Source organism: Pocillopora verrucosa, chromosome 7, assembly GCF_036669915.1.
Source record: "Pocillopora verrucosa isolate sample1 chromosome 7, ASM3666991v2, whole genome shotgun sequence".
In the NCBI taxonomy this organism is placed as follows: domain Eukaryota; kingdom Metazoa; phylum Cnidaria; class Anthozoa; order Scleractinia; family Pocilloporidae; genus Pocillopora; species Pocillopora verrucosa.
In genome coordinates, this window is record NC_089318.1 from 21,234,255 (window position 1) to 21,243,235 (window position 8,981).

General features: G+C 37.4%; 1 pseudogene; it reads right to left on the bottom strand.

The window, feature by feature from the left end:
• Positions 1-8,670, bottom strand: part of LOC131787738 (TNF receptor-associated factor 6-like) — a 9,583-nt pseudogene extending 913 nt beyond the window's left edge.
• Positions 8,671-8,981: the final 311 nt, after the last annotated feature.

Sequence of the window (8,981 nt, forward strand, 5' to 3'; positions counted from 1 at the left end):
TTTCAAGAGCGCAAATTGACATGGGCATGTAATCAAATGGTATTAGCTGTCAGCTACAACCGACAATTTGACATCGGTGATAAACAAAACTACATGTAAATGGTTAAGAATATATGAAAGTCATATATTTGAACTGCGGATAAAGACGTGGATGAAAGGGTAGTTGGTAGAGCGCTGCACCGGTATCGCAGAGGTCATGGGTTCAAATCCCGTACAGGCCTGAATTTTTTCAGGCCTTATTTTCACTACTGCCTAAGTAGTGCACATTACTGCGAGGATCACTTTCATTCACGTTCAAAACTACATGTATTAGTATTTGAACATTTTCTTACCATCAAAACTAATTGGCTACTCGATAACCTCTCGCATATTTCTGTATATATTTGACTGTCGACTATAATTTTTATTTTTTATATACATAAGCCCTTTTCTCATTTCTACCTGTTTTCTTAAGTTGAAGATGGTTGGTCCCGTATGATGTCTATGAATCTTTTGCTGACCACCCCTGTGGCCTTCTTTATGTCTTTCTTGCCGTTAGCAGGAGAATTCACACCGAAGCTCCACAAGCTATTTTTCACGCGGAATTTTTATTTGAATTAGTGTTTTTTAAATGTCCTTATTTGGTAGACGTAATCACTGTTGATTAATTGCATTTAAGTAAAACAAACTTAACTTAAAGTGCTTTTTTGTTCTGTAAGCAATTGTAGAATAAAACTTATGATACTAGTGCAACGTCTTTTAATGGAACAAATCTATCATTCCAACATTCCTGGTCTTTATATCTTAACTTGAACTTTGTCTTTCAATGGTTCTTAAGGACCCCCTGGAGCAGCCGGACCAGCTGGAAACAAGGGACCCCCTAGAATGAAGGTGAACGGCAAGTTTAACTCTATAGATGAAGACCTAATAGATGTTATTCTTAAACCAATAATTTCAAGGATGCTGTTTAAGGTTAGCGAGGGTGATGATAGAAAGATGAAAGGCTTACTTTGATCAAACCCAAGCTTACTAGTCCGTTAGTGCGGACGTTTAGCCATAGAGAAAGCTCTGTGAGTTGTATGGTGTGTTTACCCAGTTTAAAGGCTAGGTTGCGGTTGTGGTGCTTTAAAGTAATTGGAAGAACCGACTGAGAAGTGATTGTGAATGCACTTAGAATTCTCGCTGTCAGCCATATCCTCTCGGGAATTGTATTCTTGGTCAACTTTCAGTGCTGTAAGCTTAGGGTCAGCAGAAAATCTGTCACAAGCGCTGACTTAGCTTTTCCCCTAACAGCCTGTAATTTACATCACTGGTAAAAAGGGAAAAAGACCAGTGGTTATCCACAGACTCCCGGCATGTTTGTCATTTCAGAAAGCATAAAAACAGTTTGATGTGTGAAATTTTTGAATGATCTCCATCAGGTCGTAAACAAATCGAAAATTTGTAACCCTGTTTTCCAGTTACGAATGGAGAACTGTATATCTCTTTGCCAGACCCACTCTTGGCATTTTTTAAGATGACGCTGAAATTCATTATCTTCCTCGCAAATTTTCCGCTTATTAATTCCGACACATTTTTCTCCTGGGCGGTTACCTTTGCTTCGAGGGCGGCATTGGCGGATTTTAATTCCTGTACTTGCTTTTGCAGAGTTGATTTCTCCTGATCAATTTCCGCTTGCTTCAATTCAAGTGCGCTTACTTTCTCTTCAAGTTTGGAATTGGTCTCTTTGAAAACTCTGCAGGCTTTTTCAAAGTGGATTCTCATAGCTGTCTGAAGATGCAGTTGGACTTCCTTTCTTAGCATCTAAAACGAGGGATAAAGGATACGGAGAACTACATGTGACTAACAGCTGAGATATTACGGAGCAGATGGGTCTTATTTGCACCCATGACCGCCCCCCATCTCCCCCATTCCCCGGATAAACGTCGCACATAGGGAGAAAAGTACTTCAAAATACCCCAGAGCTTTTTATGTAACTATCATTAAAAAAAACAAGTGCAGAAAATGTCAGAGGCAATCTCGTAAATCTGTCTTTCTAAAGGACAATGTTTTTCAGGTATATTAAACACTGCAGTTCTGAGCCGCGGTTTACGAACGCGACGATGACTCTGATAGTCCACTATACACAAAGCGGAACAGTGCGAAGCATAAGAACACTTTTCCACAAAAAAACAGTTAGCTTACGAGTGCGCTTGTCCAGGAAAATGCTGCCCCCCGCCTTAATATTATCATGATTACTATAGTCGAGTAAATACAATTCTCATCTTCTCGGCTGACCAAAAAGGGCTTCCAACTGATACGACAAAAATTCTAGCTAAATTGTCACCCCATAACTCAAATGGTAAATTTCGAATGAATAACATTAGTACATACTCATTGTTAAAGAAAAAATGCTGGTTTTAAATAATAAAACAATTCACAGGGAAGCTTATGTAACTATTTACAGTAGTTTTATAAGTGACCAGCTTTCGTGTCCAATTTCAATTACTTTCTAGTGGTGTGATAAATGACAGAAGAAAAGTGATTATCGGTAATTACCTTGGTGGTACACCCCATGTCAACATATGGACAGGAGATCGTGGCCAGTGGACAATCGGTGTCATTATGGGTCTCACTCTATCGTAAAGCAAAGATTTATTTAGAAGATCAATATTTCAATGAAATACCGCGTTGACTGACCACTTTCCGCATACCTTTTCTCGCACGATTTTTTCACCACAACCATTTGCGCATTCCAGTGGCATCTTTGTACAATCGTCCATATGCCTCTGAGGGGAATAAGATAAATACGTCCATAATTGTTTAAATAGACTGGTCCACTAAAAATCTTCTAATCATTATTCATTGTGCTAGCAGCATTACAACATGGCACATAAATCTATCAAACTCTTTCCCAGGATCTCTCCTTCTTCCACTCCTTAGGACAAGAGAGGCCTAAGAACGAGAATCCCTTGAGGAAAGTAGACTTTGCAAACTGTTCTTTCCAAACCATGGTAGATACCACTGCCCCCTGAGTCCCCACAAGCACTTAGTGCTGTCTTGTGCCGTAATGATGGTCACTGCCTTCGAAGGTTTCAAATTTGTTGCTCTGTACGAGGAAATCTCAAAGTATAATGAATTACCTGGTCCAAACATTTCGGATGTTGCTCACAACAATAATCACACGCAACCATACTCCATTCACAATTGTTAATCACGTGATCTTCCAATTCATGCCTTTTGATGGCAGCATCACAATCCTCGTTTACACAAGGAACAAGACAGAAACTGCAGGATAGCAGATGATTCTAGGGAAATAATAAAAATCAAGGCAAGGCGACGTTTGAGACTCAGGTTGACACAAACAGTAAAAGCTAGTTGTGCATAACAACATTCTTTATAAAACAAAAACGGGTCATTGACAGCTTTTTTTTTCTCAGCATTCCTAGGTTCGAAATTGCATTGTCCTCTGATTGACCATGCCATGGTAAAAGGAAAAACCCAAAAGAAGAAAAGTATGAATTTCTCTCAATCACTGTTCACAAAAAAACAAAAAACAAAAAAAAAAAAATAGCCTTAAATATCCATCACTAAAGAGCATTTCAAACTTTTCAAGGTCGAATGTGTTTTAGGAAGCTTATGCAGCCTTTAACAATTTTATTCTGGGGGATTGCATAAGCTCATTTTCAATGTTTTAAAATTTATTTCAGTTTCACTAGAACCGGCAAAGGACGCCATTTATGTCCTGAGTCTATTTTAAAGCGAATAGTTTTTCAGCCCTTCAGCACAGTGTGCATGATTACCCCTCTGAATAAAAGTAAAACTTTCTCTGTCTGTGAAAAAGAGAGGTACTGTACCTCTTTTTCCCGCAGTTCGCCAGTCCACTCGCAACCTTCATTTTGGCATTTTATGGTAAACGAGAGGATCTTCCTTTAGTTGCTTTGTCAGGAAATACATCCTATATGAAATGAAAATGAAAGTTTTTATACTTGTTTATTTTTATTTTATTCTCAAAATTTAACTCATAGGCGAGCTGGACTACAATCAACTCTGAGACCCTGCACTGCACGGCTAAAGTTGTGCCCATTTCAAAGACATCTGAAAGAAGTTACGCTTTGACTAAAGTACTTGAACCATCTATTTACGAATACATTCACGTAATACTGAAATACTTTTAGGGCTACAAAGCTTAAATTTTCTGCTTTTTGAATAAGGGAAGTAGCAAAGATATTCCCTAGGTATCTAAGACATCGTCATTCTTGAGACAAAAAGCCTCACCGCCATGTTGGATGTCATCGTGTTAAACGATAAAAATGGGACTATATTTAATCTGAAATATCGTAAGGGTTTCCTTATATTGGTGTCGGGGTAAGGAATGGAAATATTCTATTACTCTAAACCATTCCTGCATTCCTAACTTGAAGGCGCATACCTAATAGCAGGAACTGTCATACGCAATCTAACGTGATTCGCTGGCTGAGATGGAACGATGACGGTACAGAAGATTGACAGCTGTGACGATACGTTTTCGCCCCGAACTGGAAAACTGAATCTTCGCGGACGGAACAACAACATCTGGGGGAACTAACTCTGTAGAGACGACTCGGCAGCGAGAACGGAAACTCGTCACGATTTCCTGGTACACGGAGATCTACTTCGAGCGAGCTTATACGGACGTCAAGGATAAGACAATCTTTGGTTCCACAGTGCTTTTATTCTAGGTCAGGCCAACAAGCGACATGACCTCTAGCATACTCTAGTTTGTAATCATCAAAGCTGTACAAGGTACTTGCTTAAGAACTAACTGGTGCGAAGTGCTATTGTTACACAAATCGCAATATTTGAATAAGGACACAAAGGAGCGGAAAAAAAGTCTCTTTGAAGCTAAACAAATACTACTTAAATATTCCATCTGTTTCTACGACGGAAAGTATCTCAAAATTAAAAAGACGGATGCAATAAACTCTAGGCCATTAAAGTAGGAAACCTAGGTGCGAATTTACAGCTCTGATATAGAAAACAATACCTATCTTAATTGCAGTAGCGCAGCTCAGGAAATAAAAAATGGAAAAGCAATTAAAAGTTTCTGCTTATTTATACAAGATTGGTTTGGAAACCATCGCATGAAAAGAAATTAGATTTACGAATATAAACTCAGCTGCTATCTACCATGAAAACCAATGTTTCCAGAAAGACCATTAACACTTATATTTACCTAAAAAAACCATGTAATAAACAACAAAAGTGCCGACAAGCAGGTGCATATGATGAAAGCGAGTAACAACAAAAATCTATTCAAAAGCTACTGTGGTTTTTATACATTTGTTGATTTATTAAAATGAAAGGACTTGAAATGGTTAAATGTAAAAGTTTACGAATAAATATGCTCCGAATAACACACACGGGAAAATCAGTAAATTTTCCCGTAACACAGCTTAGTCGCGTCATCGGTAGTGTCACTTTATAAACGGTGACCCTCACTTTTCTCATGCGATAGGGGTTAGTCCCCGTTGTAACAACTTGAGAAGAAAAGAGATTGAAGAAGATTCAACCAAACAAACAACGAGTGTTAGCGAATTTACTTCCAACAATCGACGGCACTAACGTATCTCAGTAGCCTTCTGATCACGTGGATGTTCGACCAGTAAATCTACATTTTCTCCTGCATGAACCAGGCTTTTGTGTTACCCGTTTTATGTACCTGGCTGCGCTCAAGTTTTTCTCTATCAACAGGACAATTACAGACTTGATGTTGACTTTCTTGCCTGTTGAAAGAAAAAAATATAAATCATGATTTTGTTTTTTTAAACATTTTGAACGATATGGCTATATTTTGTTTTGAGATGGACTACAAGAACATAACGCGAAACTTTTGACATAAGCTTATATCCATGAACTTGAATAACTCACTTGTTCTGTGTAGCCATGTACAAGTTTGTATCTTATAGCCGATACAAGTGCATTATTATTCAGTCACCTAAAGTAAGCTCCTATATCATTCGACGACAAACAAAGTTTATTTCTCTGCTTTGCAATGCCATTTGAAAATCTTACAGAAAATCACTTTGAACTATGACTAATTTCCCCGATAAAATCTGTGATAAATGACAAATTAGACGCTAAGGAGAAAGATAAATGGTTTACTTATTATCGCTTTGCAACGAAAAAAATTGAATTACACGATTATTACCAAGGATAATATCTACTATAACACTTAAAAGAACTATCAATGGTTTAAAGCAAGTTTGTAATAAAATTTTGTTTATCTATCTGTTACGTTTGTAGATAGACTTCGTCGAATGAATATAACATTCCAATAAATAGTCCAATAAAATAGTTTAGGCTTTTAGGGCATTAAGTGATAAAACTGTTACGAAATCTTTTTGTCTTGAACACTGGCCTAAACCAGCTTTCCTTTGTTTCTAAGGTTCAAAGTACTTGTCTTACGAGCAGAAAGAAGGTCATGGAGTTTGTTCTGTTCGCTCTGAATTATTTTCTTGAATAATTTATCAACCAGTTCCTGACGGTGGTATGAAAGTTTCACTAGGCCTGATGAGGGGTCTGTTGAGGAATAGGGCAACGTTGGCGTGTATCCAGGTATGGAGCAGTCGAGTATGAGAAATTAAGGATCTCAGTAACCACAGGAGCCAGTAAGTCCGGGTTCTCTTTTAGCAGCCAGCGAGGTATGCCGCCTGGTCATGAAGCTTTGGCACAATTAAAACTCTTTCGGGTAAACATAGAAAAAGGACAAATGATGGTAACCTTTTTTCTTTTATTTTTTTTTTGTCAACAGTATTTACACTAGTGATTAGTGCTATATCTCATTTGAAAGAGGACAAAATTAGCTTTTCAGAAAAAATATATTTAGCCTCCAAAAATCCATGGATTTTAAATCATGCTAAGAAAATGGCATACAATTTGCATAAATTATTGTACAACTTTTGACTTTGAAACAGCCTGAGCCTGAATGGATTGGGGTGAAAAAGGAAACATTTCTAAGATAAAATATTCCTTATCTTATGGGCAAGACATCCAGAGACTCTGGCTGAAAAAGAACAAATATGGAATTAATTAGAATTTTTTTCCAAACTGTAGCCCAAAACCATAAAAACTGACCCAGATTATTGAAAAATTTATTCCTCACCAAGTATTTACACAAGGGAAGTAAGCTACACCTCACTTGAAACAGCAGTAAATAAGCTTTCCTGAAATGCATGTTTCCTCTCCAAGAAAAAGGAAACAACTCATTGAATGCTTTCAAACTAACATTAATTAGCATAAAATATCATCTAAATTTGAACTGTGAATTAAGTGATACCCAAATAATACAAAGTAATAAGGCAAAAATTAACTTAATAGGTTCCTTGTTATATGGGCAACATCTCCATAAAAAATTGGTTGAAAGATAACAAATCTGAGACGTGTTACACATATCTTGTCAACACTGATTGACACACTGACTAATTAGTCTGACCTTATCATGACCCCAAGCCCAAATTTACTAATCCCTCTTGAAGTCTACAGTGCAATCATTGGAACTATATTCCTTTGTTTGACTTCTGAAATTTTGCCTTGAAACAGGGACAAATGAGATAATCAACCTCAAAATACATAAAGTGCAACATATATCAAAAGCCTTTCACGTGCAATGCAACACCAGTATTTTCAAGAGTAAACAATTCAGAAGTGAAATGCCCAAATTTACTAATCCCTCTTAAAGTCTACAGTGCAACTATTGGAACTATTGTTCTTTGTTTGAAGATTGACATACGGACTAATTAGTCTGACCTTATCTTATCATCACCCCAAGCCCAAATTTACTAATCCCTCTTGAAGTCTACAGTGCAACCATTGGAACTATATTTCTTTGTTTGACTTCTGAAATTTTGCCTTGAAACAGGGACAAATGAGATAATCAACCTCAAAATACATAAAGCGCAACATATATCAAAAGCCTTTCACTTGCAATGCACCACCAGTATTTTCAAGAGTAAACAATTCAGAAGTGAAACCGGAAACTGTCATTTTATATCATTCCACTCATTCTCGAGCATAATTTGTTTTTTTTGAGAATTTTTAGCGTGTAACAAGTAGAACCACATCTAAAAAACATACAAAACATACAAGATAATATACAGGTCGATCTATATACAACTATCGTTTTGAAATAAAGGATTTGTTTTGATTTAGTTCGGACGCGCACTGCGTCATGCGATCGATCTGTCATCGGCTGATAATTTAGGTCGTTGCGTTGTCAAATTCCATTGAAGATTATTTACTCTGTCGCTCCAAAATAATGTTTGATCACAATATATATTGCTTTACATTCACAAATATACATCTACAGGTCTATCTCAAGGCAAAAAACAAGGATTCGAGCGAGAAAAGTAAAAGTAAATTTAATTTTACGCTGTTTCAACATCACGTGCGTCACGCATTTAAATATCGCAAGAATGTTTATAGATTACTTACCTCGATTCTTCGCTAGGATTTTCCAGTTTTCTGTATATTTCAGATTCCTCACCACTAGACATACCACCATGCTCACTTCCATCGTCAAAAATGATGTCTAAAGCCTCAGCTACGCTGTATCTCTGGCGCTTCGCACCAGACGCCATTATCGCAGATTGAAGTCGTACGAAAATGATTTCCGGAAAGGGCTCCGAAGGTCAATTTTGATAGTTCGGAGCTAAAATTTGCTATGTGATTGGCTTAGAATGTTTACTTGCCACAGTCGGAATTTCAGAGCGATCGGACGTAATACGAGCATTTCCGAAAAGGTTTACGTCATCGTGCAATTTTGCACGATCTGCCAAAGGCCTGACAGGAAAGAGGCGGTGAGTTTCTTTAGGACACGGAACTTAGTAACCGTTGCCAACGGTCCGTTGGTGAATCGGTGTGTTGCGCAACAACAGAAAATTCAGGATCCAAATGAATAAATGTATAAATTGGGGCAAAAAATGCATTATTAATGATATTGGCAAGGGAAGTAGGACTAGAATCAGACCCTGAGTCAATATGCT